Below are 23,226 nucleotides of genomic sequence, written 5' to 3' on the forward strand. Positions count from 1 at the left end.
AGCCTTCATAGCCCCACCAGCCAGCCCCAGCAGCTACTCGCTGACCTCCTGGGCTGCTTGTCAACAGCACAGCTCCTCACTTTTGATAATTTCCAGCTTTTCAGCATTGCAACATTATAAGCTGAGTCTACCAGAGAGGCTACTGATCAGTAAAAGGGGCAGCTTTTATTAAATTTCTTTGTTCTTTACTCACAAAAACTATTCCTTTTCATCTTCTTGATACATTGCTTGTCAAGTTGCTGGTCAGAGAGTGAAGGAAATGCCTACTTAGAAGTCAGGGAAAGTGACATGGCTGTCAAACATTCAGTCAATTCAACATCACAAGGAGTGTAGGCTGGCTGCAAAGACATAAAGAAGTGTGGATACATTATGCCAAAAGCAATATTTCATCAGTTTGGAGTAAAATGTTAAATTGATTTAAATTATATTGAGTTAATCACTATTGAACTGCTATCCTGTCACTTATTCTCACCTTTCTTCATACTTGGTCCTAGTCCTCATCTATTGTTGCAGCACTGAGGATTTCTGTTGGGGTCAGTGATTTCCCAGACAGGAATACAGCATTGCAAAGCATCTGTGCAGAGTCTGATCATCTGCTATGTTTGTGTACTTGCTCTGCCTGGAATCATAGAATATAGAATATTTTTTGTTGGAAAGGACCTTAAAGATCATCTAGTTCCAACCCACTTGCCATGGGAAGGGACACCTTTCACTAGATCAGGTTGCTCAGAGCTCCATTCAGCCTGGCCTTGAACACTTCCAGGAATGGGGCCCCCATAACTTCTCTGGTGAACGTGTTTCAGTATCTCATCACCCTCACAGTAAAGAATTTTTTCCTAATATCTAATATGAAACTATTCTCTTTTAGTTTGAATCCATTCCCACTTGTCCTGTCCCTACATGCCCTTGTAAAAAGTTGCTTTCTATATTTCTTGTAGGCTTCGATCAGGTACTGGAATGCTGCAATTAGGTCACCCCTAAACCATCTCTTTTCCAGGCTGAACAATCCCAGTTCTCTCAGCTTTTCCTTGTAGGAGAGCTGCTCCATCTCTCTAATCATCGTCCCTCCTCTGGACTTACTCCAACAAGTTAGTGTCCTTCCTGTGCTGGGAACCGCAGAGCTGGATGCAGCACTCTAGGTGGGATGTCACCAGAGCAGAGTAGAGGGGCAGAATCACCTCCCCCAGCCTGCTGGGCACACTGCTTTGGATGTAGCTCAGGATATTGATTGTCTTTCTGGGCTGCAAGTGCATATTGCCAGCTCATGTCCAGCCAGTGAGGGTGCACTCGATCTTTTCATCTATGTCATTAATGAAGATACTTAATAACACTGGTCCCACTAAGATCTCTGAGGGACACCACTTGTCCTTATGTCCATCAGGACTCTGAGCTGCTCACCGCTACCCTCTGGATAAGACTGTCCAACCACTTTCTTATCCATCTAACAGTCCACTTATCATATCCATCTCCCTCCAATTCAGAAAGAAGGGTGTCGTGGGGGACCATGTCAAAGGCTTTACAGAAGTCCAGATAAATGACATCCATAACCCTTCCCTTGCCCACTGATGAAGTCACTCCATCATAGAAGGCCACTAGGTTGGTCAGGCAGGCCTTGCCCTTGGTGAAGCCGTGCTGGTTGTCTCAAATCACCTCTGTCCTACACATGCCTTAGCACAGCTTCTAGGAGGCTCTGTTCCATGATCTTCCCAGGCATAGGGGTGACACAGACAGATCAGTAGCTCCCAGTACTGCACTTTTTAAAGATGGGTACAATATTTCCCTGGATGGGTACATATTTCCCTGAGCACAGTTTTCCTGTGCTTGCTCTACTGTGAGTCAGACCTAAACAGTAAATCCCACATGCCAACATACATATGACTACTCTGCCTGCAGAGATTATCTGTGCTGCATGTGTGCACTTGCAGTGATACGATCATCTGTATGAAAACATACAGATGTTCTTGACCAATATCCAGAACATAGGTTGTAATCACATAGCTCTGGAAGTGCAAAAGGATTCAGAGGAAGAAATATGAGCAAATTGTGTTTGGTTTAAGGCTCCTTTTCTCTACCTCAACAGTGTATAAAACCACTAAATACAAACAGGGCCAGCAGAAATTTCCTCAGCAGATATCTTACAGAACGCTGCAATCAGACACAGAGCTACTCCTGAACAATGGTTTCATACCTTAGCTGACATGTGGCACTGAGCTAATGTAAGTTACACAATTACCCACCAAACGGTTGTCACTGAACTGATACCTTGTACAGTGGTAGCTTTCATGGCCAATAACTGAAAATAGAATCAGACTTCACATGACACATATTACTGTGCACTGTTTAAAATTAACTTCTCTTACATGGTAGGGTGGGTTATATTTACACCACAGAAGCAAAAATCAAATGTAATTTTTGAGAAAATAAAATTACTATAATTATTTTGATTGTGTTGCCAAAAAAATGTGATTTTAATTTTTTTCTTCTATGTTAAGAGTTTTTGAAATACATAAGGGCACAGAGAAGTGCATAAAAAACCCAAAAAGAACAAACGTGCCTTTTTTAATAACTGCACTTTGACCATCGTGAATGAATAAGCTCATTAATAAGATTCTCACCCTGTAATGCTGGACATGGAAGTTAATTATCACTTAATTAACCTCTTAAATATATCCGTAATATTCAGACAGCCAGGATACAGCGATCTCTATGTATGATAGCACATTGCATGATCCTCTCCCATGTCTTTCCACATGTTGATCAAAGGGTGTTCACTGCTCTGGAACTATATTTCATCCACATGTACCCTCCATCCTTACCCACTCTTTCCAAGAACAACAACAGAGAGCTCCACATGGCTATATTAACAGTGAGAAAGTGATGACTGGTTACATGAGTCTGGACTTGCTCAGGCTCACAGCTGGCCAAACAAACCTCCCTGCATGCTGTAGCCCGCTCTTCTATTGATGAATCACAAGCAGAAACTGAAGTGTTCAAAAGCAACAAACTAGTTTCTACTAGCCTCCATTTCAACCTGTTCTTTTAAGGGGAATAGATTGGAGTGGGTAAAGTAGCTTGCTTCTCCTTTCATTAGCTCTGGCTGGTATCAGGTGGTTTGTTCATGGCTTCAGGGCTGACAAGCTTTTCCATTTCTGCTGGAACAGCACCCTGCATATATTTTCTGCTTCAGTAGTTGCAGAATTTGTTGGCTGATTTGAACCAAATTTGACAACCTTTGGATATATTGTTCCTGTAAGGTTCCTGCAAGGGTCATAAGAACAGAAGCTACTGGGGGGTCTATAAGTGAGGCTCAGACCCTTCCAAAACTGTGGATACAAGCTGCAGAAAGGAAGAGAAAGTCAGACAAAAGCAATGAGTATAAAACATCAAATGAGGTTTCTTACAGAGCTATATCTCTTGGCTGATTTAATAGACCAATATGAAGATTTTTTTGTTCCCCCTCCTTGCACCTTTTCACCTTTCAACTCCTCTCTAGAATAATGTTCTAGCCATAAAAACCTTAGTGGGTTTTATTCTTGTCTTGAATTTGATTCGAATCAATGAATAGGTTCAAAAGCTAAGGGGAAACAGAGCTACATATACAGACAGCTCACTTATATGTGTCCAATTAAAAAAAAAATCTAAAAATGTGACTGAAAGAAGCATGCCAATAATTCTTGGTTTACATCAATGACCCTTTTTTCCCTTCTGCTCACAGAAAAACTTTATTTGTGACAAAAGATTTTGTAAAAACCCAGGTATTTCTCGTAGGCAACTTACAGAAGTGACCATATACCAACAGCTAGTTTTAGGTTTCTTCTTCTGGTATAGCCTTTCTTTCTCATCTAGTAGCAAATTTCTGAAAACTTTAAGCTTCAGGTTCCCGAAAGGACTACCATGCACAAGCTCATACAGTGCAGAGGGAAGTCCTGCATGCCACAGAGTGGATAAAAGCGGGAGGGAAGCCAAACTGGTGGGGCACTGTGACAACCGGACTAAAACTCCTATATACCAACTCCTTACTGACAGGTATCTGAGCACTTTCATTTAGTATTCCTAGGCTTTACTTTACATTAGAAAGGATATGTCAGTGCTCTTCCTTCAAACACACTGAGTGAACACTTACACTTTCTACCATGATTGATCTTGGTTGTTTATCTGCTTGTAAATGTCCTTTTAACTAGTGCTCAAAGGTGTGCCAGAAGCAAAGATTTCTTCCTCTGAAGTTTAAATTCCCCCAGGCAGAGAAAGGTCAATTAAACCTGTGTCAACTGACCACAACTCACTTGGGTTTTTTAACCCTTTACCATGGAGGTAAAGACTTTCTTCTTCTCTAGTTATGTTTTAAAAGCAACTGTCATTGCATTTTGAATGCACTGAGCTTGATTTGGAATATTCTTAGAACAGAAGCTAGATTAAGTTTAATTAAGGCAAAATGAACAGAAAGAGTCCCATTTTCTTGATCCTGATGGGAAAGAGAAATGAGACAGGCTTTAAGCTGTTCATTGCTGCCAGCCTGGGGTACTTGCATGAGGAGTTTGGGTATTGTCAGGATGGGCCAGTGACTGAGAAGGACTTTGTGTGACTTTGTTTGAAAAATTTAACTTGGGTAGTGATGTTCTTTTATTGGCCTGAGAGAATTGTTTGAATTCCTGCATGTCTCAAAGACTACAGTTATACTAAGTATTGGTTATACTAAGTGTTTCAGCTCTTTGGAGAAAAAACTCTGTACCAGGTGCAAAGAAGAGACAACCAAATATCTGCACCCTGAAGACACCTGGACCAGTGAGGAATTCCAGCCTGCAAACTGCAATCTTTGCTGAAGATAAAGGAAAAAAAAAACTCTGAAGAACCTGCTAGACTATCTTTTGGAGTAAAACACTTTTCTTACCCTAAATCTGGCCATTGCTGTGAGCCTGAGCACCAGAGGAAGATACACAAAGCAGAAAGCTGATACTATATAGTACCTCCTGCAGTGTCATTGTCCTGTTTCCAAGTGGTGACCAAGATCTGACACTTCAGAAAGCAGTAGGTGGGTAGTGAAGTAATCAAAATATATCTTGGAGGTAGAGGGAAGGAATTCTTTCATAGCCTAAAGGCAATCATGTGAGGTACTCACCACTGATTGCAGGCTGTGATTTGGAGTTTCTCCCACTGAAGGACATTTATCAGTGATTGGATCTTGTCACGCCTTTGTCAGTAAAAGTTTGAAAGCTCTCTATTCTCAGATACTCACAGATTGGCCCTGTGCTAACACTTGGGCAAAACACTCAAATCACCTCAGGCTTCTTTTTGTTTCAGTAAACTGAATAAATTGTGGGACTTATGTCTTATCTCCCACAGTCTGCTTGGCATCCCACAAGCTAGTTTTGTGGCTCCCCTTTGAAACCTCTCTAGTATCTCCTTAGCCTCCCTTAACAGCAGGGACCAGAAATGCAAACCAGCATCTAGCAGTGGCTAACTAATGGCGTTCGCTCACATTTCTACTTCTGCTTTCTAAATAACTATTAAACACTTCTGACAGAACACTTAAAGCACTTATTAAAGGTAGCAGTAACAGGGTTTTCCAGAGGGTAAACCTCCACTGCACTCACAATTACTCACCAAGGATTCAGGAGGTGTGTTTGGCACAGGCCTTTTGGGTAACCTTAAGAAATTAATTTGACCTTCCTGTGTTGCTGTCATTCTTATCTCACCCCCATTTCTGTAGGACATGTACAATGCTTGTACTGCTCTGTTTCCACCTGGTGTGTCTGCAGGCACATCTGCACAGACAGTAGCTCTGCCTGCTCTCTGAGTCAGACGAGTGAAAACCTTCTCCAGGCAGGAAGCTGTTTAGATGTGTTACTGAGGGCTGTGACTATGCTCATTTTTCCTGCTTCCCCATGGAGAAAAAAGGCAAGTCAAGGAGTTGAATTCACTGTTGTAAGTCAAGTGTAAAAATCAGCAGTGCTTTCCAGAACATTGTGGGACACAGAGTCTTGAAGCTGAAGCAGTCTCAAGTCTCACATTTTCCCTGCCCAGCATCTAATTCTCCCCTACTTGTGCTCAGCCCACTTTCCTCCCTCAGCCCTCCCCAGCCCTTCTGGACAGCTGCATGAAGGTTGCATTACAGCAGATAGAGATCTCAAAACCAAATGGGCTGGCAGAGGTCCTCCCCTGCCACTAACCCCACACTAGGGTAGAGAGCATTTCTCTTTCTCTGGAGCTGAGAACATGCTGTCCCCATGTTGCCACAGGGGACTGCTGTCATGGCTCAGCAGCAAGGTGCTTTGTGATGACATGGAGATTCCTCTGGTGGTGCAGCCCTCAAGTTAGGTATCTCCTGTGTGCTCAACTGCCTGAAGAGCTCTACTGAAAGTCGCAGCCATTGTGAAACACCAAACCTCTCATATGCTGTCCCTTTCCCTGTAGTTGCAAGTTTTTACCTTAAAGCGAGTTTAGGATGAAGTACTATGTACAGTCAGTCTTTAAAATTACTATTAAATGCATGATCCACTGACAATGCTGTTGATTTTTTACAGCTAGGTAATAAAATTACCTGTAGATGGAAAGTTCTAAATCTTTCTTATTCCTAAAACCTTTGTCCTTAGAAATAATAAATAATAACATTGTGAACTACAAGCCTCCTTTTCCCCCCATCATCACTAATGGTAGAACAGCCCTAAATTTATATCTGTAACTTTACTAATGTTGAAATGATAGCTAAGCTTCCTGACACACCTGACTCAAAATAGCCATAGGAGATTCACAGTATTCTTTCAAAGTATGGGCATATCCAAGTATTTTTACTGCACAGAAGGAGGAATCATGTAATGCTTCCTGTGGCTTACTGTGACTTCCCTACACTCTTGCTGTGTAGGCTTCTGAGCCTGTGGTAGCATTACAGCGGGGTTGCATCCCTACAGCAGAGGGAATGACAATTAAAATGGTAAACTGGTGAAGAAGCCTGTAAAGTAGCAAAATTCTAGGGAGAAGATTTTGGTATTGTTCCTGAAGCATGGCCTAAACTCATTTATTCCTTGGTTTATCAGTTCAACCATTTATTTGTAAGGTTTAAACCTGTGATTTTCTTGTTTAATTCCTCTGAGCAGTCAGCCACCAAGCAGTCTCTGTGATGCTTGTGGTTGCAAATGTATGTCTAGACATAATTTAGATTAATTCTCCATAATGAAGCTGTCAGTTTGAATATATTACAATACAAGTGCATAATGTGCAGTTGAAATGAGAACTCCAAACAGGCTTTGCTTTGACCTACCTTGTGTGTCCTAATACACTGCAATTATTCTAGTTGGAAAAGAAGCAGGGAACATGTTTATTCCTCAGTTAGGAGGGCAAGTGTTTACAGTTGTGTGGAGTTTAATGAGCTTAGAATATATATATTATGGGGCTGATCCTACTCTGTTACATGGTTTCCTCATTAACAACTCCCAAACGCCTTTGATTATTCTTTCTGAAAGGGTTATTGGGAAAAAGCAGTGAACATCTTTTCAGTACTCATCTCCAAGACCAGTCATCTTGAGATAAGTCATCTTGTTGTGCAGGTGTGACAGTCTGAGATAACCGGGCTTACAATTCCCTTTAGTAGTTTTTTCACCTCTTAAGACTCATTCATGGGTGCTTGGCTTGAAAACAGCATGCAGTGAGTGACTGTTTTAAAAAGCATCATATCACATTATGTTTAAATGTAACTGAATATGACACAGAGAAGTCTCTGTGTAACCCTTGCTACTGAACTTGTCTGACTGTGTGTCTCTGAATTTCTTACTCTTTTTGTTATTATTTAACAAAAATAAGATCACGCAGGGGCAGTAATTTACCTTGCATCAGCTTGAACGAGAGCCAGGCTAGGACCTCCACGTGAGAAAAAAATATAAAGTATTGTAGAATACATTTTATTGAATTTTTAATTCTTGTGTCAAGCTTATTGTTACAGAACATGAAAAGGTACTGTAGCCTATTAAGTATGGACAGTTCCCATTTGAAGATAATTTTATTGTCATACAGCTAGAGACTGTATTCAATCCTTCCACATGTGCAAGACACATTTATGACTGAGCAGAAGAGGCAATGACAGCCCTTTGTACTATTAGAAAATGGGGGTTTCTAGAACTTGCTGCCCCAGGCAGTAGGTCTCATGGCAAACTGTCCACAACCAAGGGTCATGGTCCAAGAGGTCCCCTTGTACGTCTTGAAAGCTGTGAAAGAAGAAAACAGATGGTAAGAAAAGCATAGTCACCTTCATTTAAGGTGGAAAGTCAGACCTTCTTATGACAATGACTCTCCAGAAAAGCACTCCTGGGAATGGAGGGCAGGGAATGGGCTGACTGCTCTTTACTCCTACTTAAGAGTGGAACTTAAGGGGATAAGCTCCATATACATTCCCTATCAGTGTCTGGGTTTGAAAAGGGAAATGTCTGATTTATATAGCCATTTTAACCCATAGCTATAACAAATCTGCCTGAATGTTTGATACTTTGTAAACTCACAGAATGATTAAGGTTTATCAGACTAATTGACTGATATCTGTGCATAGATGTGTCTATATGTATGTGTGTGTGTATCTATACTAACTCTGCTCTATAGTATGATCTGATTCTCTGGACTTTCACAGGATATCTTGAGTTCCCTCTACTGTCACCTCAGTTGATGGAATATGTGACTGCTTGGCAGTTCCCAGAACTGTGTCCATCTCAACTTACAACTTAAGAACTGATAATTTGAAGGTGAGATACAAACAGTGATTAAGTGAAACTTCAGCCTCCTCTTGTTCATGGTACACATCACGTCCTAGAGTAAAAATAAGTTTTAATACCATCTACCTACCTTGGATATGGACAAATTTTACTGTGTCAGAGCGGACGAATTTGAGGCACATAAAAAGTCAGATGACAAGCTCCAGGCCACACCAGATCTCTGTGCTAGATATAGTCAAATAATCTAGGACTTATGAATCTGGTCTTATACTTTGACCAAAGTCCTTCAATGTCCTTATATTATCCTCCTTAAAAGCATATGGTTCAAAAGGTGTGAAGGTTAAAGGCAGAACAAGTCTAACCTGCACCAAAAGGGCTTCTCACAAATTATCTCTCTTGGAAAGAGCAATGAATTCTGTTCCAAATTTATTCTGATGGCATGGAATCACTACCGGCTTTTCAGGTAGAATCTAAAAAAGCAGTGCGTGCCAACCCTGCAGTACTGCAAACAGACTTCTCACATGCCTGCCTACGTACAACCCTGCAGGTAAAAGAGTTTCTTTACCTAGAACATTTTGTAAACCATTAATCTAACTTATCCTTGCATGAGAGGTTAGTCTTACAAATGCTTTAGTCTTCCCCTCAACTTCCAACAATGAACAAATCACCCTATTAACTAACTGCTTTCAGGTACTTGAAAAGCATAGACCCCTTTAACATTTTACTCGAACAAAAATACTACCTAGTGTTTGTTCAGTTGTTTTCAGCTTTTCCCTCCAAGTATTTCAGTAGTTGTTGAACAACACTATGGCATGACTACATCAGAAATTCTAATGGAAATCAAAGAGCTATTTTATTATGTGTTATATTGTACATAAGGTGCAGGCTTGGTCTACTCAGATTACCATAGAGACATTTGGTTATATATTTTTGCTCTGGTTTTTTGAGATATAGAGCACTTTCACAGTCTAAATAATTCAGAATGCTTTGGAGCAGTCTAAATCCTGTAGATCACTTCTGAGAAATTATTTCAGGTAAATACATTTTAACATGAAATGTCATAAAAGCCTTCTGTGGTTCAAAATGAGAAATAGGGAATTTATTGGGGATGCTTACTAAAAGGAGGCGGTACACGGGTCCATGGGGTCCAGGGATTGATCTGTTTGTCAACTAATGCATTTTGCAAATGTGCAACCCTCTAATCAAATTCAAATTTGTAGAGGAAAAAAAAAGAGGTGGAAAAATGTCATTAAAACAGTTTAGTTGGTTTTTTTTTAGTCATCTATTCTTTTTAAGTTCTCAAACACCTGGCAAGCAGCATCAGAAGTAAAATTCTCACACAATTTCTTTTCTAGACATTTCCTTCACCAAGCCAATTTTACAATCAAATGAAAGATGTCTTACAAACTCTGGTCCTTCTTACAGCTATGCAATTACTGAACATCAAGCTCAAAGATATTTACAAGAACAACAGTCCTTGCCCAATTTTCCACAGCTGTTTCTACCGTTCTCTCCTCTCATAAGACACTTGACAGAATAATTACCAAGCATGATAATATATCAGATTGATATTCAGACATCGCTTTTACATCTCTTGGCATGCCAACTCAACAGAAGACACACTGGGAAGCAGCAGTGGCAGCTGGAAGGCATCTCCCATAGACAGAGTTTGCCCCGGGACACTCAAAGAGTTAAAAACCTCATGATGATCTTTCCGTGCTATCACAGGCAGTTAATCTTATTTGAAGGAACACATTTTGCCTGTAGACATCATAGCCTCGGGGTGTGAGTGGGAGAAGGGTGCGCAGAGCATAACAGCAGTGGCCAAGGGGCCCAAGGGGCACAAGGGAAATGACCGGGAAAGATGGAGAGAGCCGCCAGCTGCCTCCTCAGGCAGGGGCCCAGCCCACAGGTGACATCCTTATCCAGGTAAGGAAAAGAGCACATGACTTTGCCCACACATACTTCTCCGCTCCCCACCCCACCTCTGCACATTGCAAATGAAGCCATTCCCCTAGCTGGATTGCTGGGGAAGCAGCTGTCAAAATGCCCAGGGGCTTCAGTAAGACCAGGATTTCACTAGTATTTTTCAAAGAAGAGAGATGTAGTCTGCTACAGGGAACCAATGCTGATGCCTCCTGGTAACGTTTGAAAGCCCCCCCATCATGCCCTGCAATTTTCCTTCTGCTGATACAAGAACCATGTACACTTCAATGCCTGCAAAATACACCCGAGTATTACAGAGAGATTTCATTCTCTCGAAGGTGATTATGAAGTACTTGCTAATTATAGGAACTGCATTAAAGTGTTTCCAAAGAATATATCAACCTAAGGGCAGACAGAGATATTCCCAAGAAATAACATATTAGACTACTGGGCTTTTTTTCTGCTTGCTGAGCCTCCTCCAGCAATATGCATTTACTTTAAAATTATTTATCTGAATGCATTTGAATTAATTATTTTCACTATTCTTCTATCACAGGGAATTATGGTGCATAATTGTAACTCAAGCTTTGCTGTCTGGTTGGAGGTGGTCAGACAAGATGCAGATTTTATTCCCTGAGTGAAGAATGCAAGTATTTCCATAGCATAGTATTCATGTTTAAAGTCTCCTTGTGTGTGGGTGTTTATAATTCCAGACTACTTTAGAGCAAATATTTGTGTCTATGAAATTCATTTGCAAACGATCTGACAGGATGTGTGCAGAAAATAAAGGTCAAAATCATAAAAATATGCTGAAAAGAGTAAGAGTAAAGTCCTTGAAGGATGGTGTGTGAGTGTTGACATGTATGTGTTACAGGTATGGGCCACTTTGAAAAAATAACTGTACCTGTGTAGATGTAAACGTGCAGTTCAAAAAATACATGCATTGTAGGTTGCTCCTTCCAGAGAGTGAGAGAGTGTGTGTGTGTATGTGTGTGTGTGTGCACATGTGCACATGTGCATGAAGGAGAGGGAGAGGGAAAATAAGGGGGAGAGTGGGAGGAAAATAGGTACAGAGCCAGAATCCTATTTTTTCTTTGCTCCCATCAAGATGATTATAGTGTCCTTAGAAATGAGAGGGCTCTACTAAAGATTTTCACTTCAAAGAAAAGCTCTAGGTGAGAGCTCATCCTCTCCTTCTCTCATTAGTAGTCAGAAAAGTCTTTAACATAATTAATAATCTAGCATAGAAAAGTAGAAGAGTGTACTTCCCTCCCAAGTCAAGTAAAACATTTCACAGGCATGTGACTGTCTGAAGTTAAAGAAGAAAATGAAGCAGTAAGACTTTTAGAGGACTATGAATACAAACGTGAAAGTATTAATGCAAGTCAGAGCTACTTCTGACTATTTGGGGGGTAATCTTTAGTATAAGACTCCTGTGGTAGTTTCATTTCTGGCGTCAGTGTCCTATTGTTTCTATCAAATTTGAGTTGGATTTTTTTTTTAATCTGCATTTTAATTCCCCTAAGAGAGTGCCTGTGTGTGTGAGAGGGAAAATCTCTTTTACTTGCCTGTATGTAGATGTTGACAATGACTCCATGTGTTTCATCAACCCCTAAAAGCCCCTAGCCATCTGCTGAACATGCCTGCAGCTTTGGCACAAAGTCTGCAGTTGCAGGTGTGACAAAGGCAGATCTCAGGCTGCCTGTCTGTCTGATCTGGGTTGAATCTATCCTGTACCCTCAGTGTGTAGTGAAGAAGACGAACACTGAAAAGAAACACAAAAATCCCTGAGCTCGAGCTTATAAAATCACATCCAGCAGCTCGCTTCTACAGTGCTTATGAAGGATTGAGTCCTATTTCAAATTAAATTAATCCATGTTGAATAATATTATCATTATTTTAAATACCCTACTCATTTAGGGCCAAGTCATAACTAAAATGTTCACTTTGTTCAATACATCAGACCCTAGAGAGTTTCTATGTCATTTTGAATCATAGAAGAATTTGGGTTGGAAGGGACCTTTAAAGGTCATCTGTTTCAAACTCCCCTTGATGTGCAGGGACATCTTCAAATAGACCAGGTTGCTCAAATCCTTGTCCAGCTTGGCCTTGAAATAGGGATGGAGGATCCACAACTTCCCTGGACAACCTATTCCACTCTCTCATAGTGAAGAAATTCTTCCCACTATCTAATCTAAACTTACCCTGCTTCAGTTTAAAGCCACTCCCCCTAGTCCTATCACTACACGTCCTTGTGAAAAGTCCCTCTCCAGCCTTCCTGGAGGAACTGAAAGACCACATTCCATATCAAAAGTAGTTTCATTTGGAATGAATCAATTTCTGCTTCACTGAAATGTCTTGTTTCACTTGTTATGTTTTCGTAGCTTTGCCAAAAACAGGGGAAAAATTTAAAGGTATGATGTAAAAATCCAAAAAGAAAATGCAGTGAAAGAGGAGAAGTAAAATACAAGCAAGTCTATTTATAATCTGTATTTTTTAATCTGTATTTTTTATTTCACCCAGTGGTAAATAAAGACAATATAAAATGGGAGCAGAAGACGTTCTTTCCTGCCAAAATAACTTAATACAACATAATCCCTAAAATGAGGACTTTTTTAAGTTTCAACAAAATCCCTCTGAAAATGTAACTCTACTCCAAAACTGTCAAAACCCCAAACATATGAAAGACAGAGAAGCCACTGGAAGAGGGTAAGACACTTTCCTGGTTGAGCAGCCCTCTGTTTAGAGGGTGATCCCAGTCCCTGCTCCTTCATATGTCTGCCTCCTGTCTCACTCCCAGAAGCACTGTCACCTAGATCATTACTTTCTGGGCAATGGTGAGGTGCAGGGATCTCGGAGTTCAGGTGATGATTGGTCTGAGGTCAGCACGCAGCATGGAGGCAGCGAGCACCTTAAGCACATCTACACTTGTTTTTTTCTCTGTTGTTCAGTAGTCTGGGTAGTCACTCTCACTAAGCTCCTTTATTCGCTCTTATAAGTGTGATCTTCTCAGGGTTCAGCTCATAATTGCTTGCATTGAATTTCCATAAAGCTGGGTAATGATCAAGACTTCATTTTTCATGTAGCTCCAGGGGGAGTGTCTAAAACTGACATTGAAGCTAAGTACGCTAGATTAAAAAGAAACAGTCATATGTAATAAATCCTGAGTCACATTGTTGTAACATCAGAAGAACATTCTGAAAACAAGAAATCTTTTCTGAACTCTAAAGAGATTTATGGCTCAGTATTATTATCACAAAGTAGAATTTTCATGCATAATGACAGGAAGCAGTCAAACTTCAGCATATTTCACCCAATAACATAGAATTTGGATTCCATTAAACATAACACAGCGTAACATAATTTCTATTCTGGATGAAGCCTGAGCAGGTGCTGATATTTTCTGCTATTGCTTTTGTGATCCTTACAGTTCCTACTTGTCCTGACATCTAGATCTGTATCAGGTGGAAAACTCATTTTTAATTTTGAGGTTCGTCTGGCTTTCTTTGATCCAAAATTTGAATGCACAGTCCTGAAGTTGGTGTAATAGGGTTTAAGCTTCGAGCACTGAGCACCATCTGATGCTAGATGGTTATCTAGCATTAACCTGAGATATACCAAATCTTCTCACCTCTTGGCTCTGTATCTCAGAGGAGGCAATATGGAGAAAAGGCCAAATCAATCTATGTCAAAATTCAGGGGTAGGAGGTAGATGGCAACTTCCAGTCAAAACCCTCCCTCTCTGTTTGGACATCTTTCAGATGGACACTCTTGGATAGTGATAGATGTGCATGCTAAGCCTCTAACAGCTCCTGTTCTGCTACACGCCTGATATAATTTTCTAATGCTTAACAGAACCTCAAGATCATGGTAAAACTTGTGTAGAAGAGGCATCTGTGCTGAGCACGAGCTGAGTGTAAAGGTGCAAAATCCCACCTCCCATAATAGCAAGCTGGCTGGCTGGAGTGAGCTGCTGTATATACTAAGGCCACAAAACTGAAGACATCTGTCTTTGGATTTAGTTGTAAATGTGTTGCTGCTGACTGAGCTGCTAAATTATTGTTGTCTTTAACTCTGTCATGAAGATGCCATTGTAATTGTGTGTTCTCCTTTACACTCTGTTCCATACCATGAAGATATTCCATTAAGATAAACATCAATGTATTTTGATTTTATTTTTTGCATGATTTCCCAGCTAGTGGGACAGGGAATATTAAAAACAGCAATTATGGAGATGAATAAAGCATTAGAATATTTTTGGCCGCAAACTGGATGCTTGTAATCTGAAGGAAGCTGTTGTGGTGCCTCCTGATAGGAAACAGTATTCTGAAAGTGTGAGTCTTTTTAGACAGAGCCATTCCTCTTCTGAGAAATTAAGTTGAGAATACAGTGCATTAGGAATCAAGGCAGTATTCAGGACAGTTCAGGATCCCTCTACAGGCTATCAGGTAAACATCCCAGATAATGAACTCGATGGTTGTTCTTCTAATGACAGATTAGGCAACTGTTCGATTTCCTTCGTGTATATGCTACACAATCTATGGGTTGTAGTTGAGTGATTTCTTTTTTATTTCTCAGAAAATTGAAGCAGGATAGGGACTTACTTGTTTTGGTTTATCCTGAGAGCTGCCAGCCAGAGTCTGAGCACCTGCATTAACTTGGACATGAACATCCCCCACAACTATGCATCATCCCATGTCCTCCCTGTCCTTCACTTGTCCATCTGCACTCAGAAGAGATGGAGTTCACCTCTTACTGATTTTTCTACAGCTTTTACAGTGCCAAGAGAGCATTCCTCTCTCTCGGTACTGCCTTACAGGAAGATTTGGAAGTGTGTGGGAGCATTTTAACCTAAATTCTATGTAACCCCAATTCGAGCCTGCCCAGATCCTGCAGAAAACTCAATCAGATTTGCATATTAAGTCTGAGATTTCCAACATGGGTCATAGAAACTGAGACCTTGGTCCAAGTCAGAGTTAAGTTAATTCAGCTAAGTAGGATCAGTAGGATCTGTCAGTGACTTACAGGGTGACCCTTATTGGTTATTGGTAGGGTGAAGGATTGATGATTTGAAGCCTTTGTTAATTTCCTTGTTAGCTGCCTGAGAGAGTCAGGGTTTGCCTTAGAAGCATTATCATGTGACATTGTGACATCTCAGCTGCCCCGTTGAACATGCACAGGAGTCTTACTGCATCAATAAGTGGTAGTACGTATCAGTATGTTAATGATTGCTGGCTCTGCATGTCCATCTGCTCTGACCCAAGCCACACACCAAAACGAATGACAATGAATGACATGGTGCCTGCACAGATTTAGTGACTGTCCTTGGAGCAGTAGTTAGCTGAGTCCCCCTCTAGATAGAGTTATATTACAGGGTTGGTAGAATAATTGTCAATAGTTTCACTGTGTCACTGGTCCAGAGGCACCAGCCATTTGCATCTAGTGTCTGGTTCTCTTCTACTTGTGAGGACCTTTGCATCTGCTACTGGTGAAAGGGATACAAGTGCTCCTTGCAGTCACTTTGGGTAGGTCTACATGCCATATAGGGAAATTGCTTTGTCTGCCCTTTGAATAAACCAAAAATGGAACATACTCATAGAGCTCAAAGCCAAGATGTAGCACAGGACAACAGTGCTGGTTCAGAACCTTCAGGCATCTGCAGGTCAGCAATCCTTAAAGTGGTTGTGTCTTGCTTCAACACACAGCACAGGTGTTGCCTCACTCTTGACCAAAAGTCTTAGTCACTTTGGGAACAGACTGCTCTTATGCTCACTACAAAATCCTGCAAAGTTGTAGCTGATGGAGCAGGTAGTTGCCTCTGAACGGAGTCTTAGTAATATGTTGAACTGGTGCTTTGATACTTAGTTTTGGTTGATGATAAGGATCTGTGTGAAGGTCAAGGTTTTGTTTTATCATGTAGCCCCTGCACTGATTTCAGAGCTGTTACTTAAGAGGCAGTTTCTCTGTGGCTATGACAACACCATAGTCTTAAATAAAGACTTCCAATTAAGCAGTGAGTAGTTAAGAAGCTACCTGCAAAGGCATTATTTTTAAAATTCTGTCTGAATATGACCAAGTCCAGATTTGCTGTTCTGCTAAACGTGGTATGAATTTTAACATTTCTCTTAGCATGTGAGAGAGCAGAGTTCAAAAGGTAGTATATTAAATGCTTTTATGTAGGAAACTCAGTCAATTACTAATGGTTCCAAATTAATTTATTCAAGATCAAAGGAACTGCATATAAAAAATTATGGAACCAGCAACGGAGGTGTATAACAGAAAATCAAAGGATTTGTACATGAAATACACACTGATGGATCAATTGTCTATTGCTGGATGATAAAGAAAGGCCTAACAAAACACAACAGCTATCTTTATAGTGTAATATGGTCTAGGGGAAAAAAAAGGTGCAAAATGTTAACCATTTTAAACTTACATCTGTATGAAAAGACTTACTAAAATATATATGCCCCCAAAGAAAGACTTTGGAAGTTTGGGCAGGTTTTAAAAAACTGATGTTGTCTCGTGACTCCTAACTAAAACCAATAACACAGAACGCTGAGATAATGAAGTGCTGACGTATGCAAGAGCTGAACGGAAAGCAGGTCTCTGATCTGTAGGAATTTTTGAGATTGCAAAGCTCACTCAGGACAAAGAGAAAAAGAAAAAATTCTGTGAGATGTCATAATATAAAAAGGACTGTTTTAGTCAAAACATGATTTTTTTTCTGATAAATGACTTCCATTTTTTAAATTTTTTCCATTATATAGTAATGGAAATTGCTGCAAAAAAACCCAAGCAAACAAACAAAAAGAATCTTACGTCAGAAAAGAAGACTTTCGCTTTATGTCAGAAAAGAAGACTTTCACTTTATGTCAGAAAAGAAGACTTTCCATTTACAGAATGAAAACAAGGTATTTTGACAATTTGGAATTTAAATTATCCTGACTTACTAAAACCAATCCTTTTCAATAGCTTCACTTCTGACATATGGAACTTTGTAATAAAAAGTGCTTTTTACAGGAAATGCTCTAATTAGTTTTACCTTTCTTTCTTTTCATGGTAGTGTCTGGTGTAAGACATTTTAACGTAATAAGAATTCTCTTTAGATTTCTGAAGCATTAGCTGAATCATTTTCCATATGTTAATTCGGTTTATGATAGGTTACGATCAGATTTGCTAATTATACTTTTCCAGTGTCATCAGATGTCTCTAGGTTCAATCAAGAATACAATTGGATGGTAAGCAATTATGGGATGTACCTCAGCGCTAATGTTATTTGTTAATGGATAATTTTGACATTGTCTGAACCAAGACATTTATTATAACTGATCAAAGGATTTTTTTAGCCAACTGGAACTCCATGACATACTGAAAGATCTAGATGTATTTACCATAAATTCAGTCTCTATGAATGCAGAATGACTGAAATTTCAAGGAAAGAAATAGAAGACTGATGAATACCCTTCAGAATAAAACACAAATCACAAGAAGAAATTTGAAGACAGATTTTTAATGGCACCAGACTCCCATCATTGAGAAGTCAGAAGATTTCAAATCCTATGTAGGGCTGTACAGACTATTAGAAGTAATACTAGTTTCTCCAGCTGAGAACATTGAGGTTTTCTAAAATAGTGACAGTGTAGTCCTCAAATAGAAGTGAATGTCTGTGTCACATGAATGATTTATAACATGAGCAGTAGAACATGTCATTTGTATTTATAAAATAGAAGCACAGGAAAAGCCTCTAAATAATCCAGGTTAAATTGGTTCTACTCTTCAATGTTAATATGGTAGTTTTTCCATCCAGAGGTATATCACACACAAAAATTCATTAGTAATGCTAGCTAAATCCTAAAGCATATTACTGCTGATGCCTACAGCTGTTACTCATAAGAACTGAAGTCTTTCTGTGGAAGAGTGTTTAATATGAAAAGGCTGAAGTCATCTGGCAAAACAGCTTCATTTGGGGTGTTAATTTTCTCATATCATGGAAACCTGTTTCATTTTCACAAAAGGATTCCCAGAAAGTGGCCTAACACATTTTCCTCACACTTTCAGACTACAGAGAGTTTATCCTGAGGAAATTGAGTACTTCTCAATCCAGAGATGTGAATATTCACTTCACAGTTCAATCCTGTATCAGCGACATGGAAACAACACCCTTGGTCTCAGCTGCAAGTCTCCCTTCTTTGGGCCACAATTACACACTGTTGTCAGTCACTTCATACCCATATCTGCTGACATTAATTACAAATACTTCTTCCTTCACTGTACTATCTGTAACTACCCTAGACTTTCTAGGGTGTAGAGTTGCTCCCCTCCTATGTCAGCTGATAGCTACAGTTTCCCTTTGTAATAGGAGAGGACACTGGAAATGTTGGAAGCACAGCTGATAAAATTCAGCTTATTATTATGTATTATTCTAGGAAGCTTTCAAGCCTGTAGGCATTAGACATAGAAATCCAAGAAAATTAGGTCCCTGCTACAAACAGTTCAGAGTCCCAAACAACTGTCATACCAGTGCAAACATATAGGAGAAATATCAAAAACTGTAATATTCAAAGTTGTGCCAATAACCACCTGGAGGTGGTCTTCATGGATGAGTGTGAAGCAAAATGTGTTACAGGAGGGAGAAGGTCATGAGAAATATGATTTATGCATTTAATTACCTTTGGAACAAGTTTGTGAAGGTCTTTTCAATGATGTCTTCTCATTCCAGATCTTCAGTGTAGGCATGCTCATACTTTGTAGGCAATTACTATATACACTCTGTTAGGAAGTCACAGAAGCATCTTCTAGAAAGGAACAGTGGCTTTCTGTAACAAGAAAAGTACTAGAGGACATATCAAGTGCAGAATTCTGCCTAGTAAAGTAAAAAGCTGCAGTTGGTATTTCCGCTGGGATTCTGTACAGAACAATCAGGACTTATCAGGCTATCCAAAACACTGCACTGCTGTTTGTTTTTCCACCAAGAGTGTTTCTGTTGAGTTTGTCCAGATTTTGAGAATCAGGCAGTCTGAATCCCAGTTTTGGGGAAGCTTAAAGATATGTGATTGCGCTATGCTAGTCAAAAAATATAAAAACTACTGCAGACACAAATAGAGTCTGAAAACACAGGAGAAGTTGGTGAAAATGGAATAAATTTTATGCCAGAACAATTATAATGTAATCAAAGTTTCATTATAAATGAAACTGCAATTCCCACATTGCACATATGAAACAATTAGTGACTTTAATTTGCCTTGCTATAAGTGGAGGTTTGCTATAGCTGAGTTTACTGTGAAAATAGAGTCAAGTAATTCAGTCATAACATTACCTTAGTATTTTCAAATGGACTGTACACAAATATTTTCTGATACAAGCATCTTCTGTCTTTAAACCACCACAAAAGCATAGTTGTCTGGAGATACAACTTATTCCCCTTTCTCCCTGAGAATATGTTTAATGTTCATGTAGACCCCACTGCTGCTTAGCCCAAGCCTTAAAAGCAAAGACTGTCTGGCAGACCTGGGGCTATATTGCAAAAATCCACCAGCATTGTCACTCAATTTGCCTTTTTGCAGGGATGGATGCTGATTTAGTTTATCAGAATGTGTGTGTCAGTGTTACACTGCCTTGGAGAAATACCACTTGCAAACACTCCTACACAGTTCATACCTTGGTTCTGACCACGATGGGAAGTGGTGGAGCTACAAGTTTGGGAGAGAAGCTACAGAGGCTGGATGGGTCTTGGCTCTGTCTCCCCTACATAGCAGCCACTGTAACTGAACCAACCGCCTGCAGGTTGTTGCAATTTTTAGGTTTTATGAGCTAGTATTAATAAGCTATTTATCCGTGTCCCCCTCCCCAACCAACTGAAGGAGTAATCGTGACTCATCTGATACTTCTGAGAGATCAGGTTTCTTGGGAATATTTCTAAGTTGATGTTGTCATATCAGAGTCTTTTCCTCATCTCTGTGCCATAGAGTCATAAGAAAGCCCTTTTTAGATGGACTATGTGCTATTGGTTACATGCTGTTGACTTCATACTACTGTATACTTGTCTTGTTTCAATATGGCAAGGCAGAGTGAAACAAAAGAATTTTAGGTTCCAAATTAAATGTAGTTATTTACTTGACTGGGGCAGCTGGAAAATTTCCATTTTACTGGATTGCATTTTTAAATAAACAGAGGGAAATTGTTATAGTACAGGGAGTGTAGAGGTACTGGTGTAGAACACACAGTGAAGAAGTCCCAAGAAGGAGATGTATAGTGGTACTCCCCCAAGGACCAGCTGGCTAGGGAAAGGGAGCAACAGAAGCTATCACTGGGTTTCATTAGGGCAATCCAGTACAGTTTGTGCCTAATGGCTGTATGAAGAAAAGGCAACAGAAATGAACCAACACCCTAGGAGATGAGCAGATGATAATATTAGCTGATCTGCAGACACAAAAAAAATCCCTCCAAAAGTGAAGGACAATGAGAACTCACACCTAACTACTGTGACAACCAGTAGATTTAATTTTTTTTTGTTTGCCTAGAGGGATGGTTGCTGTAATTAATTTCTCCACCTGCTAGTCAGAGCGAGCAGATTTCCACAGCATGAGACCTCCAGCATGCGTGCTGAGCCTGATGAGGAAAATGAACAGTACCTCCACCTTGACAGCAGTAGCAAATGTCCTAGAGATGTGCGTCCTAGATGTGGGGTTTTTTCCTTTTTAAAAAAATGCTGATATTTGAATGAGCCTGCAATAGAAATCTTGGACTACCAAATCCATGCAAAATGATGTTGTCCTCCACAAAGCTTGCTTATTTTCGATATCATCTAAAACCAGTAATGATTCCATGTTTGCGCTGTCAGTGGTGGAGAATCGAGACCAAGCCTTTTGTGGGTAACTAGGTATTATTAATGATTTTCAGTCCTAGATTTCAGTCCAGGGCAGCTGCTAACCCACTCCAAAACCACCATGGGTTTGTTTAAATCTGTTCCAGCTTGGATCTTTACCAATTTCTGTCTGCTCAGGAGCTGTATGGTTCATAAATCCTCATCCCTGCAAATGTTATGATACAGTCCTATCCTAGTGGATAGCAAGGAAAGAAAGTATGAGTGAAATATGGTCATGATAAGACCTTTATTTCAGTTTTAATGCTTTTTTTATTTGTCATCGACAAAGGTGTTTTGTAGGGGCTTTACTTTCCTGCAGGCTTCCTTTTACCTGACAAGCTCTATCTATTGGCCCAGATCACACATCCAGCAGCAGCTTGCTAGCAGCTGGGAAAATCCCACTGATGCTGGGCTGTGGCATAGAAGTGCTGTGTGGAGGCCAGTACCAGCAGTGGCTGGAGTGCTGTGGGTGAAGCAAGGAGAACTGCAGGCAGAGCAGACACAGAGAGCTCATTCAGCCCTGGCACTGGCTCTGGCAGGCTCTGCCGTGAAGGCACTGATGGGATTGAAGGGAGATTTTGCTTTGTGAATGGATTCAAGGAATGAAAAAAAAAAAAAACAGGGAAAATTATTGACTCGGTAAGATTTCCATAAAATTCAATTTTTCCCCCTAATTCTTTTTGGCTCCCTATCTCTAAAAACCTTACAGATCAATCAAGATACAGTTAGGAAATCTAATTTAGTGCCTACAGTAATAATGATGGTCTTCCTCTATCCTGTTTTTTTTCTTTTCTAGATTGGACTTCTCTGGGAAAAACAGAGTCCTGGCACAAACAAAGCATCTCTGTCTTTTCCAGCATCTCTGTCTATTCCATCTCTGTCTATTCCATCTCTGTCCATTCCATCTATGCTTCCTTTAGAACGAGATCTCCTCTCTCTGTCTCTTTTGTGAATGTCAGTTTTATTTCATTTCATGGTTTCATGTATCATTTTATTTTCATCCCTCCTCTAAGTAATTCTTGAGGAAATGAGATGCCTGAAATAATCAAGCAGCAAAAGTCAAGTATGCAAAAATTAAAACCAGCTACCCACTTAGACACTGTAGCTAAACCAACTGATCTTGGTCATGGAAATTTTCACGGTTTGAATTCTGCTCAGGTCAGCAAAAAGCAAAGCTCATTATTTTTTGGTGATTGTTTTGTGACCTATAGGATATAGATGAATGTTTTCTTCCTGTGGAATAGGTTTTATATCCCCAGCTCTCTGTCGGCTAGATATAGGAACAACATACAGCTGCACAGAAGGGGATTTCAGCTCACCTATGAAATATGGAACAATTGCTTCCAGGCCTGGAAGGATTTCAGACTATCAGACCTTCAAATTGCTTCTGATATTGTGTATGAATAAAAGCTGTTGCAAGCTATTTTTAAGAAGTTTGAAGTGCTAGAGAGCAGCTAGATCTCCTCTTTTTTATTCAGCCAGCACAGGCTGTGAAAGGCCAGCATGGTCAACTGGGTCAGGCAAAGGAAAGGCTGGAGTGCTTTGGCAGGGGCCAGCCCAGTGCCCCTGGCTATGGCATATTTCTGGGCAGCACTCTTCAGAAGGATCTTCATCCTCCATCTCTCGCAGTTGAGGAAATCCCCCTACCCTCTTCCTTCTGCCTTTCTACAATACTGTGGGTGTTACGCTACTGCAGGAAAGTACCGTAACTTTCCTAGGATCCTAACCTGTTTTAATTTT

At 40.1% G+C, this 23,226-nt stretch overlaps 1 long non-coding RNA gene across 1 annotated transcript in view; it reads right to left on the minus strand.

Moving 5' to 3' along the window:
• Positions 1-7,932: 7,932 nt before the first annotated feature.
• Positions 7,933-23,226, minus strand: part of LOC127473224 (uncharacterized) — a 68,853-nt gene continuing 53,559 nt past the window's right edge. The window contains exons 4-5 of the long non-coding RNA XR_007905317.1: positions 19,292-19,417; positions 7,933-8,195 (exon numbers count right to left, since the gene is read on the minus strand). This is a non-coding gene — a long non-coding RNA (uncharacterized LOC127473224). The remainder of the gene's footprint in view (positions 8,196-19,291; positions 19,418-23,226) is intronic.

The sequence above is a fragment of the Manacus candei genome, unplaced genomic scaffold (genome assembly GCF_025592945.1).
Source record: "Manacus candei isolate 608988 ecotype Guabito, Panama unplaced genomic scaffold, ASM2559294v1 h1tg000034l, whole genome shotgun sequence".
In the NCBI taxonomy this organism is placed as follows: Eukaryota; Metazoa; Chordata; class Aves; order Passeriformes; family Pipridae; genus Manacus; species Manacus candei.